General features: G+C 47.8%; 1 non-coding gene across 1 annotated transcript; it reads left to right on the forward strand.

Annotated features, from left to right (window-relative positions):
- Window positions 1–6,755: 6,755 nt before the first annotated feature.
- Window positions 6,756–6,837, forward strand: Trnal-uag (transfer RNA leucine (anticodon UAG)). Its single transcript has one exon. It is a non-coding gene; the product is annotated as a tRNA-Leu (tRNA).
- Window positions 6,838–11,680: the final 4,843 nt, after the last annotated feature.

Genomic DNA, 11,680 nt, shown 5'->3' on the forward strand with positions numbered 1-11,680 from the left:
CGCTTCCATAGAGTCTGGGTCTAAAGCCCGGTTACTCAGCTGTGTGAGTCTCTTTGTCTTTCAGGCCCAGGACGGGGCTCGGTGGCACAGTGCACCGAGCATAACCTAAAATACTTTTATCAGAACTTCTTTGAGTTTTCTGACTTCTGCTTTGAAGAAACTTCAGACACTTCACAAGGAGGGAGGTGGGGGGTGAAGGAGAGGGAGAAACAAAAATTTTGTTGAAAAATGCCATGATGAATCCAAATGTGTGGTAGGCTAAGTCAGGATCCTTGCGACCGTGGACAGCGGTTGTTTTGTCTCTGTGTGTGTCTAAGAATATCTGATCCTCCAGAACTGGAGTTACAGACAGCTGTGAGCTGCAGTGTGGATGCTGGGAATCAAACCCAGGTCCTCCGGAAGCTCAGCCAGTGCTCTTAACTGCTAAGCCATCTCTCCACCCACCCCACATACACATATTTTGTTGTTATTTCAGACACCCTGGCCTCTATCTCCCAGTAAACTTCCTGCCTCTGTGTGCCGGGCTGCCATCTGGATAAACCTTCTGTCTTTGTTAATCACCAGTCTGTGCTGTTTAGATTTGTCTATGCAACACAAACATGCTTCTTCCGAAAAGAGGAGCCCGCAACCGAGAAAATACCTGCACCAGATGACCCGTAGATCATTTTCCTAACTGAATGATCGATTTGGAAGGGCCCGGTTCCTTTTGGGCAGTGTTACCCCTGGGCAGGTGGTCCTGGTGCTATAAGAATGACTGAGCAAGCCTTGGCAGAGAAAGCACTGGGCAGCATTCCTCCGTGGCATCTGCTTCAGTTCCTGCCTCCAGGTTCCTGCCCTGACTTCCCTTCATGATGGACTGTTTGCTGTAAGCTGAAATAAACCCATTCCTGCCCAGGTTGCTTTTGGTCATGGTGTTTTATTACAGCCACAGAAACCCAGCTAGGACAGCCCGGGGTATTGCGGTACTGGTAACGGAAAGGGACCTGACACACAGGCAGAAGTACCTCTTAGAATTCTCATCACAACCTTCTTTTTGGATTCCATTTTGTACATAGAACACTGAGGCTACCAATGGGACTTTTCCAGGCTTACACAGTGATAGAGGTAAGTTGGACTTTTTTTTTTTTCATTTTTTCTTTGTTTCTTCTTTTGAGATGGACTCTCTCTATATAGCTCTGACTGTTCTGGAATTCACTGTGTTGACCAGACTGGCTTCTGAATACTGGGACTAAAGGCATGCTCTACAAAGTTTGACTTTCTTGATTAAGACCCCATGTTGCCACATGAACTCAGAGAGGCAAATGCTTCTGCTTGAAGCTGCCCAACATGACAGGCCACAGCACTTTTGCCCCAGTCTGGCCTGCCCTCCTGAAAGATCAGCTTCTGTAGCCACAGGGAGCAGGACTCACACTTTTGATTGCAACTTTCCAAATAAATAATGAGATCGAGCATGTTTTCAGGTGCTCCTTAGATATTTGGATGTCACTATAGAGCCTAGCAGTCGCTCTCTGTTCTGTGCCTAAGGGTAAAGGGAATATGCACCACACCAAAGAAACTGTGGGGCCCGCAGGTGGCTTAGGAGGAAAAGGCATTTGCCAAGCCTGAAAAATTAGCCTGGATCAATGCTGGGACTCACATGGTGGGAGAGAACTAGCTTCTGCCGGATATCCTCTGGCTTCAACATACACACTAGAACATGTATGCATCTACACATACATGCATACACACACAGCAAATTACTGTAATTTAAAAAATTAGAATAGATGCCCACCTGAAAAAACAAAACAAACCCCAACTATGTATGGAGCTGGGTGTGACTGCATGTGTCTGTAATTCCAGAACTCAAGAAGCTGAGGCAGGGGGCTGAGGAGATGGTTCAGCCATTACGAACACTGGCTGCTCCTTCACAGGATCTAGGTTCAGTTTCCCAGCAACCACATGGTGGCTGACAACTCTACCTCCAGTCCCAGAGGATCTGATGTCCCCTGCTGGCACCAGACATGCACTGTGCTACGCAGGCAGACATGCAGACAAAACATACATATAAAGTAAAAGTATACTTAAAAATGAAAGTTTAAAAATGGTGTCTCAGTCTGTAGAAAATGCCCAAACACAAATACAAATAAATAAATAGGAGAAAGTAGGGGTGGGGGTAGCTGAAGCAGGAGGATTGCTAGTTCAAGACCAGCCTGGGATGGTTGGCTACATAGTGAGACACAGATTTTGAACTTTTTAAACATTAATTACTTTATGAGTGAATGTTTTGCCTGTATGTACCACATGCATGCCTATTATCTGGAGAGGTCAGAAGATAGTGTTGGGCCTCTTGGACTAGAGTTTTCGAAAGTTGTGAACACCCACATGGGTGCTGGGGACTGAACTTACAGGTGTTCTTAAGAGTCGAGCCAGCTCTCTGGAGAGCCCTGAGACAGTTTTCATAAAAGACTTGCAGAGTCCATGAAATGACTCCTCTCCTGTCTGAGGGAGTTTTCGGGGTGGGGCTTCTAGCTCTATTTGCTAAATATTTGAATAGGAAAAGATCTGGAAGAATCCAAACCAAGTTCTTTGTTTTGTTTTTGGTGGTGGTGGGAAGGTCCTCGCCAGTAAAGGAAGGCTTTCTTTTTTACTCTTTTCACTGTACACGTAGGATTAGACATTTTTAAAACTTAGGATCACACCTGCAGTACAGCTCCAACTTAGAAACCAGCTTCCCTTATATGGAAGAGGAGGCAAATGCATGCGGTAGGGAAATAAACAATAGCTTGATCTTGTTTGTGCTTTTCTTTCTTTGCTCCAGTTTCACTAAAGAACACGTACTGCTTTTTCAACAGTTATTCTTAAATGTCACTTAAAGACAGAAACTCCCACAAAACTAAACAGAGCCTGGTTGCTCTGACTTCTGTGGCCTCCCCACCCTTCCTTGGCTGTGGCTGGCTTTGCATTTGATCTGCCCTCGCTGCATCACCCAAGGCACAAATCACCAGAGAAGCATGGTCAGCAGGCGTGGGGGAGGTCAGCTGGGAGACAAGGATGCTGGAGAGAGGCTCGGGGGAGCAAATGGAAGTCTTGGCCTCTCTGGGGTTGGAGGTGGAGGCAGGCAGGTCCTGAACACCTGGAGAAACAGCTATGCCCCTCCCTAAGGTCTGTTTTTGTAAGATCCGGTCTAAGGGGTATAGAATAATCTCTGACTTGATTGAAATTATAACTCTCTCTCTCTCTCTCTCTCTCTCTCTCTCTCTCTCTCTCTCTCTCTCTGTGTGTGTGTGTGTGTGTGTGTGTGTGTGTGTGTGTAAATGTGCTCAGCATTATTTTGGGGAGAGAGCCTACATAAAGAGAGCTCTGTGCCTTCCTGTGACTGAGAAGAGGATGATCTTCCAGAAGGGCAGGCCAGGGCCTGGCCATGCCCAGGCAGTAATTGTGTTAGTGCTTAGGGTAGACAGCTCTGGGTAGAAATGTTTGCCTCTGTCTTTGAGCTCAAGGGTCAATGGATTCAGATGGATTGGTCTTCCCCAAGAATAAAAACCAGGGTAGGGATGTTGTAGCTTAGTGATAAATTGCGTGTTTAACCTATAAGAGACCCTCGGTTTGATCCTCAGCATACACACACATTTAAAAAAGCAATACTCCCCAAAACAAATGAACAAAACAAACAAATACCTCCTGGCATGGTGCATGCCTTTAATCCCAGCACTTGTGAAGCAGAGACAGGTGGATCTCTGTGAGTTTGAGGCCAGCCTGATCTACAGAGCAAGTTCTAGGACATTCAGGGCTACACAGAAACACTGTCTCAAAAAAAAAAGCAAAACCATTTTTTTTCTCTATTCTCTTAGTCAACACTGTCCTCGGTCCTGAACATACGGTATTGGGCTACTAAAAACTATCGTTTGTTTTCCTAGAATGGGCATCCTGGAATCATACAAGCTGACACATTAGTGTCCAGTTTCTTCCTGGGAGGAGAGGCCTATGAGTACCTTATAGAGCAGTGAGTAGAGAAGGTATTCATAGAACCCCCCAGAACTGTGGTGAGGATCTTGAGGTGCAGTTGGCAAAGGATGGCTCAGATTCCCGGGATGGGGATTCCTCTCAGTGCTTGACTTATGTTGCCACATTTGATCTTTAAAAACATCCTCAGGGAGGCAGAAGACATGACTCCGTGGTTAAGAGCACATACTGTTCTTGCAGAGAACCAGAGTTCAGTTCCCAGGACCCACGTCAGGCAGCTCACAACAGCCTGGAACACCAGCTCTAGGGGAATCCGGTGCCTGTTTCTGGAGTCTGCAGACACCTTCATCCGCACACATAAACCCACACAGGGACACACAAACACACATAAACCCACACAGGGACACACAACACACATAAACCCACACAGGGACACACAAACACACATAAACCCACACAGGGACACACAACACACATAAACCCACACAGGGACACACAAACACACATAAACCCACACAGGGACACACAAACACACATAAACCCACACAGGGACACACAACACACATAAACCCACACAGAGACACACAAACACACATAAACCCACACAGGGACACACAAATACACATAAACCCACACAGGGACACACAACACACATAAACCCACACAGGGACACACAACACACATAAACCCACACAGGGACACACAAACACACATAAACCCACACAGAGACATACAACACACATAAACCCACACAGGGACACACAAACACACATAAACCCACACAGGGACACACAAACACACATAAACCCACACAGGGACACACAACACACATAAACCCACACAGAGACACACAACACACATAAACCCACACAGGGACACACAAACACACATAAACCCACACAGGGACACACAAACACACATAAACCCACACAGGGACACACAACACACATAAACCCACACAGAGACACACAACACACATAAACCCACACAGGGACACACAAACACACATAAACCCACACAGGGACACACAACACACATAAACCCACACAGAGACACACAACACACATAATTAAAAACAATTAAATGGCAGTAGTGGCACACCCCTTACTCCCAGCACTTAGGAGGCAGATCTCTGAGTTTAAGGTCAGCTTGCTCTACAGACTAATTTCCGGGAAAGCTGGGGTCTTAAACAAAAGAGCAAACAACCAAACAACAAGAACAACAAAAAGAAAAGACAAAAACTTCTTCAGGGTCTGGGTAGATTCAGGGTCAGGGGCAATCAGTCCAGTGCTTGTTTTACAAGGCTCTTGTAGAAGGCCCAACTGTGGCAGGTGAGTGTAAGCCTAGTGATGGAGGCAGGGAGGATCCCGGGCGCTCACTGGCTAGCCTTGTCCAGGTTCAGGGGGAGGCCTTGTCTCAGCAGGAAAATGCCAGAGGAAGACACCCAATACCGACCTCTGGTTAGGGCACACACAGATGCACACACGTGCACGGCTTCATTCTGAGAGGACCAGATGGGTGTCTGACACATTGTGGGTCAGTGAAATAGTGGGTGGAACCAAAGTGCAGAATTCTGGGGGCTGGAGAGATGGCTCAGTGGTTAAGAGCATTTCCTGCTCTTCCAAAGGTCCTGAGTTCAATTCTGAGCTCACAACATCTGTAATGAGATCTGGTGCCCTCTCTGGTCTGCAGGCACACATGTAGGCAGATATTGTATGCATAATAAATGAATAAGTATTTTAAAAAAACGCAGAATTCTCAGGTGGCTGCTATTGTTGCTACCCCGTTAACTGTCCTCACCCGTGTAGGGGAATTGCAGGTTTGTGAATCTACACAGCTGAATCTACTCTCCACTCATGAAGTTCTGTAATTTAATCATAGCTGAAAAAAAAAAATCTTTTTTGCCCCATACAGCAACTAACAACAGCGGGGATTTGGGTGTGAACACTGCTCTGGGTTGGTGCTGTGTGATGTGGGAGGCATTAACTATCATATCCACACACCCGTCGTTATGGTGGTTTTAAAAGTTTGTTATCGTCCATAAACACTGCAAGGAAATGGATGACCCTATTTAAGTATGCAAAGTAAACTTGGAGGATTTAAAACTGCTAAAAAAGAGATATAAAACTTGGGGATATCAGAGGAGACGAAAAATTTAAACTATATATTTTGTTTTAAATATTTCAAGCTGATCTTCAAAATCTGAAACGGCAGAAAACGAAGGTTTACTAGAAGACACTCTCTAATTACTTCGTTTTCCTAAAAACTGAAAATAGTCTGCATCGGAGTGGGGCTTGAGAGACGGAAGAACGCTAGCCTGGCACAAATGACCAGGTCTTTTCCCCACTCTGTGAAACTGATAAGAACGAAGGAGCCCACAGCAACAAAAGATCCGTGATAACGCTGCCGCGCGGCCGTGACTCTGCCCGGAGGCCGCAGGATCAGTTTGGTTCAAACCGGGTTTCTAGGCGACTGCCCCGCCCACTTGAGCGGGCACGCGGCAGCGCAGCACTGCCCCCAGGTGGCCTCAGGCAGCATCACGTCCATGGAAAATGCAAAACTCATATTCTCCCACGCTACAATCAAGTGTTCCTGGTTGACACGTAGAAACTGTTCTTTCCTGTTTAGTGGTACGGTCCTGCTTGCTGCCCGTGCCGGAAACCAGAGCATCGGCAAGCCAGTGGCGGATGTCACTACATGCAGAAAGAGTGAGCTCACATTAGGCTCAGAAACACCCAGGGGCGGGGCTTGCAAGTGAAATACACCACGTCATCACACTGATATACTCTGAATGGTTGTGACTAAGGGCAGGAGGTAGCGTGGCCGAGTGGTCTAAGGCGCTGGATTTAGGCTCCAGTCATTTCGATGGCGTGGGTTCGAATCCCACCGCTGCCACATCCTTTGGTTTTATTTTTCTCAACGTGTATGTTCCTGGTTCTGTCCTCTGTTTCGATTCCTATGAAGCTCGCTTTTAAAAACATAAGATGAAGAAAAGAAAAAAGGTACGAAGAGGTTCATCTCTCTCTCTCTCTCTCTCTCTAGCCTTGTACACAAACCTCTTTCTTGACCAATTTTCTTCCCTAAAAACAAAACACAAAACAAAACGAAATACCTCTCCGCTTTCAGGCAGTGGTTCTGGGGCACTTTGCAAATTGCCAACAGGAGGTCTGGGTCTTAGTTCACACTTTGTGGGTCTCCGCCAAAGGTAAAGACGGTTGTGGGTGATTCCGGTTATGACCTGAGGTAGAGAAAGTCCCTTCCCGGGGCTGGCTGACAACCTCTATTGGTGGTGACTATGTCAGGTGACTACGGAGGGCTGGGTTGCTGGGGTAGAGTCGCACGTAGAAATGCCATCTTGAGGTCTCAGCTTTATTCATTCTCCAACGTAGTCTATAGGCTTGATATTGTGGTCCCTCAAAGCTTTATTATCCAACAATTATTTATGAAGATCCTACTCTGGGCCAGAAAGCCAGCTCACAGTGAGGTTTTGGGATGAACAAGACAGGTATGCTGAACCCGTTGGATTCAGAGCACGAGTCGTGTGTGTTTATTTAATTACACACGTCTCTAGTAACAGTGCAGTTCTGCACTGCAGTGTTCTTACCTGACTCTGGGGACAAAGAGGTGGCATTTAGCTGAACCTGAAATTGGACACTGAAGTGCGCGGGGAGGGGGGTGGGGGGAAGGTTTCCAGAGAAATGGAGACCCCAGAGGTGAGCGAGACCCTGAAGAGCTGGAAGTGATGTGGGGGCAATCAGGGGTCGCTGAAGAGCGGATTGAGAGCAGGAGATGAGGCGGAAGAGGTGAGCACACCGGGCCATGAACGCCTTGTTCAGGCTTTGAACTCAGAGGGCAATGGGAAACCATGTACGGGTTTCAGGCTGGTGAGTGGCACATTCTAGTTTGGGATTCGTAAAATCCAGCAGGCGCGTTCAGTGGTTTGTAGCATGGTGATGGCGGTTAGAATCAAAGGCGTGAGAAAGAGATGCTTTGGAAGTAGATATCACAAAACGCAGGGCTGAAAATGTTTTGAAGAAGAGAAACATGTCAAAAGTGATGCTCAGGCTTGGGTTTGGGCCACCAGTGGCAGGTGTGGGGGAAGGTGAGAAGGTCAGTACCGTTCACTCAGAGTCTAAGATGCTGCAGAACAAGAGGTCGGGTGGGCAGGTGGACACAGAAGTCTGCAGGTCAAGGGCACACTCGGAGCAGATGACACAGATGTGGAGGCCCTGGCGAATGAGGTGGTGGGAAGGGAAGGACTCACCTAGGAGAGGGATGTAGTCTTAAAATGGGGACGCACCAGGGAGGGAACCAGACAAGAAACACAGCATGGTGTCACAGAGATCAAAGGGGATTTGAGAACGAGGGCAGGGAGCCATGCATACTGCTAGGAGACTTGGCAAGATCAAGACTGAAAACATCCACCCGGCGTCAGCAGGACAGCTCAGCTGGTAGAGGCATTTGTGTCTAGGCCTGATAACCTGAGTCTGAGTTTAGGATCCCACAAAGCGGCAGGCGGGAACGCCTGAGTGCTCTTCTGACCTGCACATACGCACACATGCATACATACACAGAATAAAATAAAACAAAATATCCATTGGGCATATGACTCACGAACAAGGTCATTGATGACTTTAAGTAAAGTCACATTGGAGCTGGTCATGGTGGCACATGCCTTTTGTCCCAGTACTTTGCGGTGGCAGAGGCAGGTGGATTTCTGAGTTTGAGGGCAGCCTGGTCCACAGAATGAGTTCCAGGACAATTAGAGCTATACAGGGAAACCCTGTCTTGAAGAAGGAGGAGGAGGAGAAAAAGAGGAAGAAGAAGGAAGAGAAAAAGAAAGAGGAAGAAGGAAGAGAAAAAGGAAAAAGAAGAGGAGGAAAAGGAGGAGGAAGAGGAGGAGGAAGAGGAAGAGGAGGAGAATGGGCTGAAAAGGAGAGTAGACAACTCATTACACATTTTTATTCTGAAGAGGGGCAAGCCTGAGGAATGATAGTGGAAAATAGATACAGGTTCAGCTCTCTCTTTCTATTGGCAGTGCTGAAGGTAGAACCCAGGGCCTTACACATCTTAGGAAAACACTCCACTGCTGAACCACACCATTCTCCCTAGAAGAGATACACCTCACCTGCAATGTGTGTATGTGTGGAGTTCAGAAAACAATTTGTAGGAGTCTGTTCTCTCCTTCTCCAATGTGGGCCCCAGGAATTGAACTCAGGACACCAGGCAAGCACCTTTGCCCACTGAGCCATCTCATCACCTCGGGGAGACATAAAGCTGAGCCTCGAGGCCCTCTTGCACGGCTGGCATTGGTCCATAGTTGGGAATGGCTTATAATGGGAAGCTTATAAACATGTCTCACTGGCTGCACCATTCTGATGGGCTGTGCCACCTTGGTCTACAGTGGTCATTCTTCTGCACCCATGCCTCCTCCTTTAGGGTCTTTACATGAGCCAGCCCTTCCTGTGAGAGCCTCACAGGGCTGGTTAATTGGGGCAGCATCTAAATCCTCCAGGGGTTTAATTTGTGTCTTGGGCGGGGTGCCACACCCCTTTTCCACATGGTAAAGAGAGGGAGGAAGAATTCTTGGGATAGAGATCCATGTTGCTCCCCATCCCCATGCTCAGGCCTTGGTCTTATTATGTTCAGAGCCTTGGGTGGGTGGGTGGGGGGGGGGATATGGAGAAGTCCAGAAAACAAGTAAACTAATTCTTGGCTAGACAGTAATGTGAACATGGAAGACTGCTTCTCCTGCCCTAAGAGCATATTTCTCAGGAAGGGAAGGTAGAAAGCAGGAGTTTAGAGAAAAGGCTATGCATTTAGATGATGCAGATAAATACAGAGAAGGAAGGAGTCCAATTGTCAGTTGCAAAGGTTAGCATTGGCTGTCAGCTTGACAGAGTCTAGAACCACTTGGGAAACCAACCGTCAGGCACAGCTGTCGGGATTAGGTTAGGTTAGCCTCTGAGCATGCCATGATGGATTATGTGATGGAGTCTCTCAATAGGGTTGAGGTGGGAAGACCCACTCTAGTAGCGGTCTTGGGCAGGTACGATCTTCTTCCTGACTGCAGACACAGTATGACCGGCTGCTTCAAGTTCCTGACACTGACCGTCCCGGCACAATGGAAGGACCCTCGAACTGTGAGCCAGAATAAATCCTTCCTTAAGTTGTTGTCAGAGTATTTTACCATAGCAGCAGGAAGAGCAGGTATGACGGCCACCTCAGATGGCCTGAGATTTGTAGGGAGGTAGACCTCAGAGTTCAACCCCAAACTCTGGAACAGTCCGACTGCTATGGACATAACTTGTGTCACCTTTCCCACTGGGCTTGGGAAACTCCACTACAAGGCAGGAACCATTACCCCTGATGTGAAGCTAGTCACAGCCTCGCCTTTAAATCGACAGTGACAAATCCTACTGTAGGGCTGGCTCTACTAATGAAGCAAGGCCAGACGAATGCAAGTTCCTGCAGGTGCCAGGCTATCGGCGAATCAATCCCACACCAGTTATGTTTTAAGGGGTTATTTATTTTGGGGGGTAAAACTTATATACACCATAAACCGTCAGGAAGGGAGCCTAGTCGCAGGAGCCGGGAGCAGGAGCCAGGAGCAAGCACCGGAACCAAGAGAGCCTATTCCGGATATGTTTCTCTTTTTAAAAGAGAAATATACCACGCCCCAGTGGGCTGGTATTTTAGCAGCTATTGGCTGACGGAGCGGAAGTCGCTCCCCGCGGCACTGTGGGCTCGTATTTTAGCGGCTATTGGTTGAGGCAGCGGAAGTTACTCCCACAACACCAGGCACTAAACAGAAATGATTACCAGTGATTTTTTTTTGGGCGGGGAGGGGGGGGGGTAGTGGTTGAGACAGGGGGTCTCTGTGTAACAGTCCTAGCTGTCCTGGGACTAGCTCTGTAGACCAGGCTGGCCTCGAACTCACAGAGTTCTGCCTCGTGAGGGCTGGGACTAAAGACGTGGGCCACCATGGCCTGACTACTGGTGATTAAATACAATTATGCACACACATAAAATGTTGCCTCGCATATTTTAGAACTCTTACATTGTCTTCCTTATTTACCAGACGGGGACACGCGCTGTGAGGGACTAGTACCCTCCTCCTCCGTCCACTACGGTTACTTTGCTCCCTGCTATGGTTCATAGTATGTGCCCAGCTAATGCCACGTGTGCACCAGGGGACAGACAGACATGGATCGTTTACCCATGCTCTTCTGGGATCCACAGCACTGTGGCAGGGAGGTGCAGTTTCTGTGGAGAGCAGGACGGTGGCCTTAAACTCATCAAGATGAGCCTCACTACCCATCAAGAAACACAAATGATTGGGAACCTATTCCTCATGCCTGCTTGCCTCATCCAGCCTTGATGCAGGGGGAGGAGCTTGGGCTAGCCTCAACTTGAAGTGCCCGGCTTTGTTGGAGCCCATTGGAGGCCAGCCCTGTTTTGAACAGAGACAGAGGAGTGATGGGGGGAGGAGGGGCAGAGGGAAGGCCAGGGGGAAAGGAACGAGAGGAGGGCGGGGAAACTGCTGTCTGGATGCAAGATAAATGAAAAGAAATGTAATTAATAAATTTTTAAAGGGAGGAAAAACACAAAAGATATTAAATAATAGAATATGGAGGCTGGGGAGATGGCTCAGTGAGTAAAGTGTTTGCCACAAAGGATGGGGACCTGAATTCGACTTCCTGCACCCACATAAAAGGCGGGGTGTGGTGGAAAGAAG

This window comes from Myodes glareolus, chromosome 7 (assembly GCF_982192425.1).
Source record: "Myodes glareolus chromosome 7, mMyoGla1.1, whole genome shotgun sequence".
NCBI lineage: Eukaryota > Metazoa > Chordata > Mammalia > Rodentia > Cricetidae > Myodes > Myodes glareolus.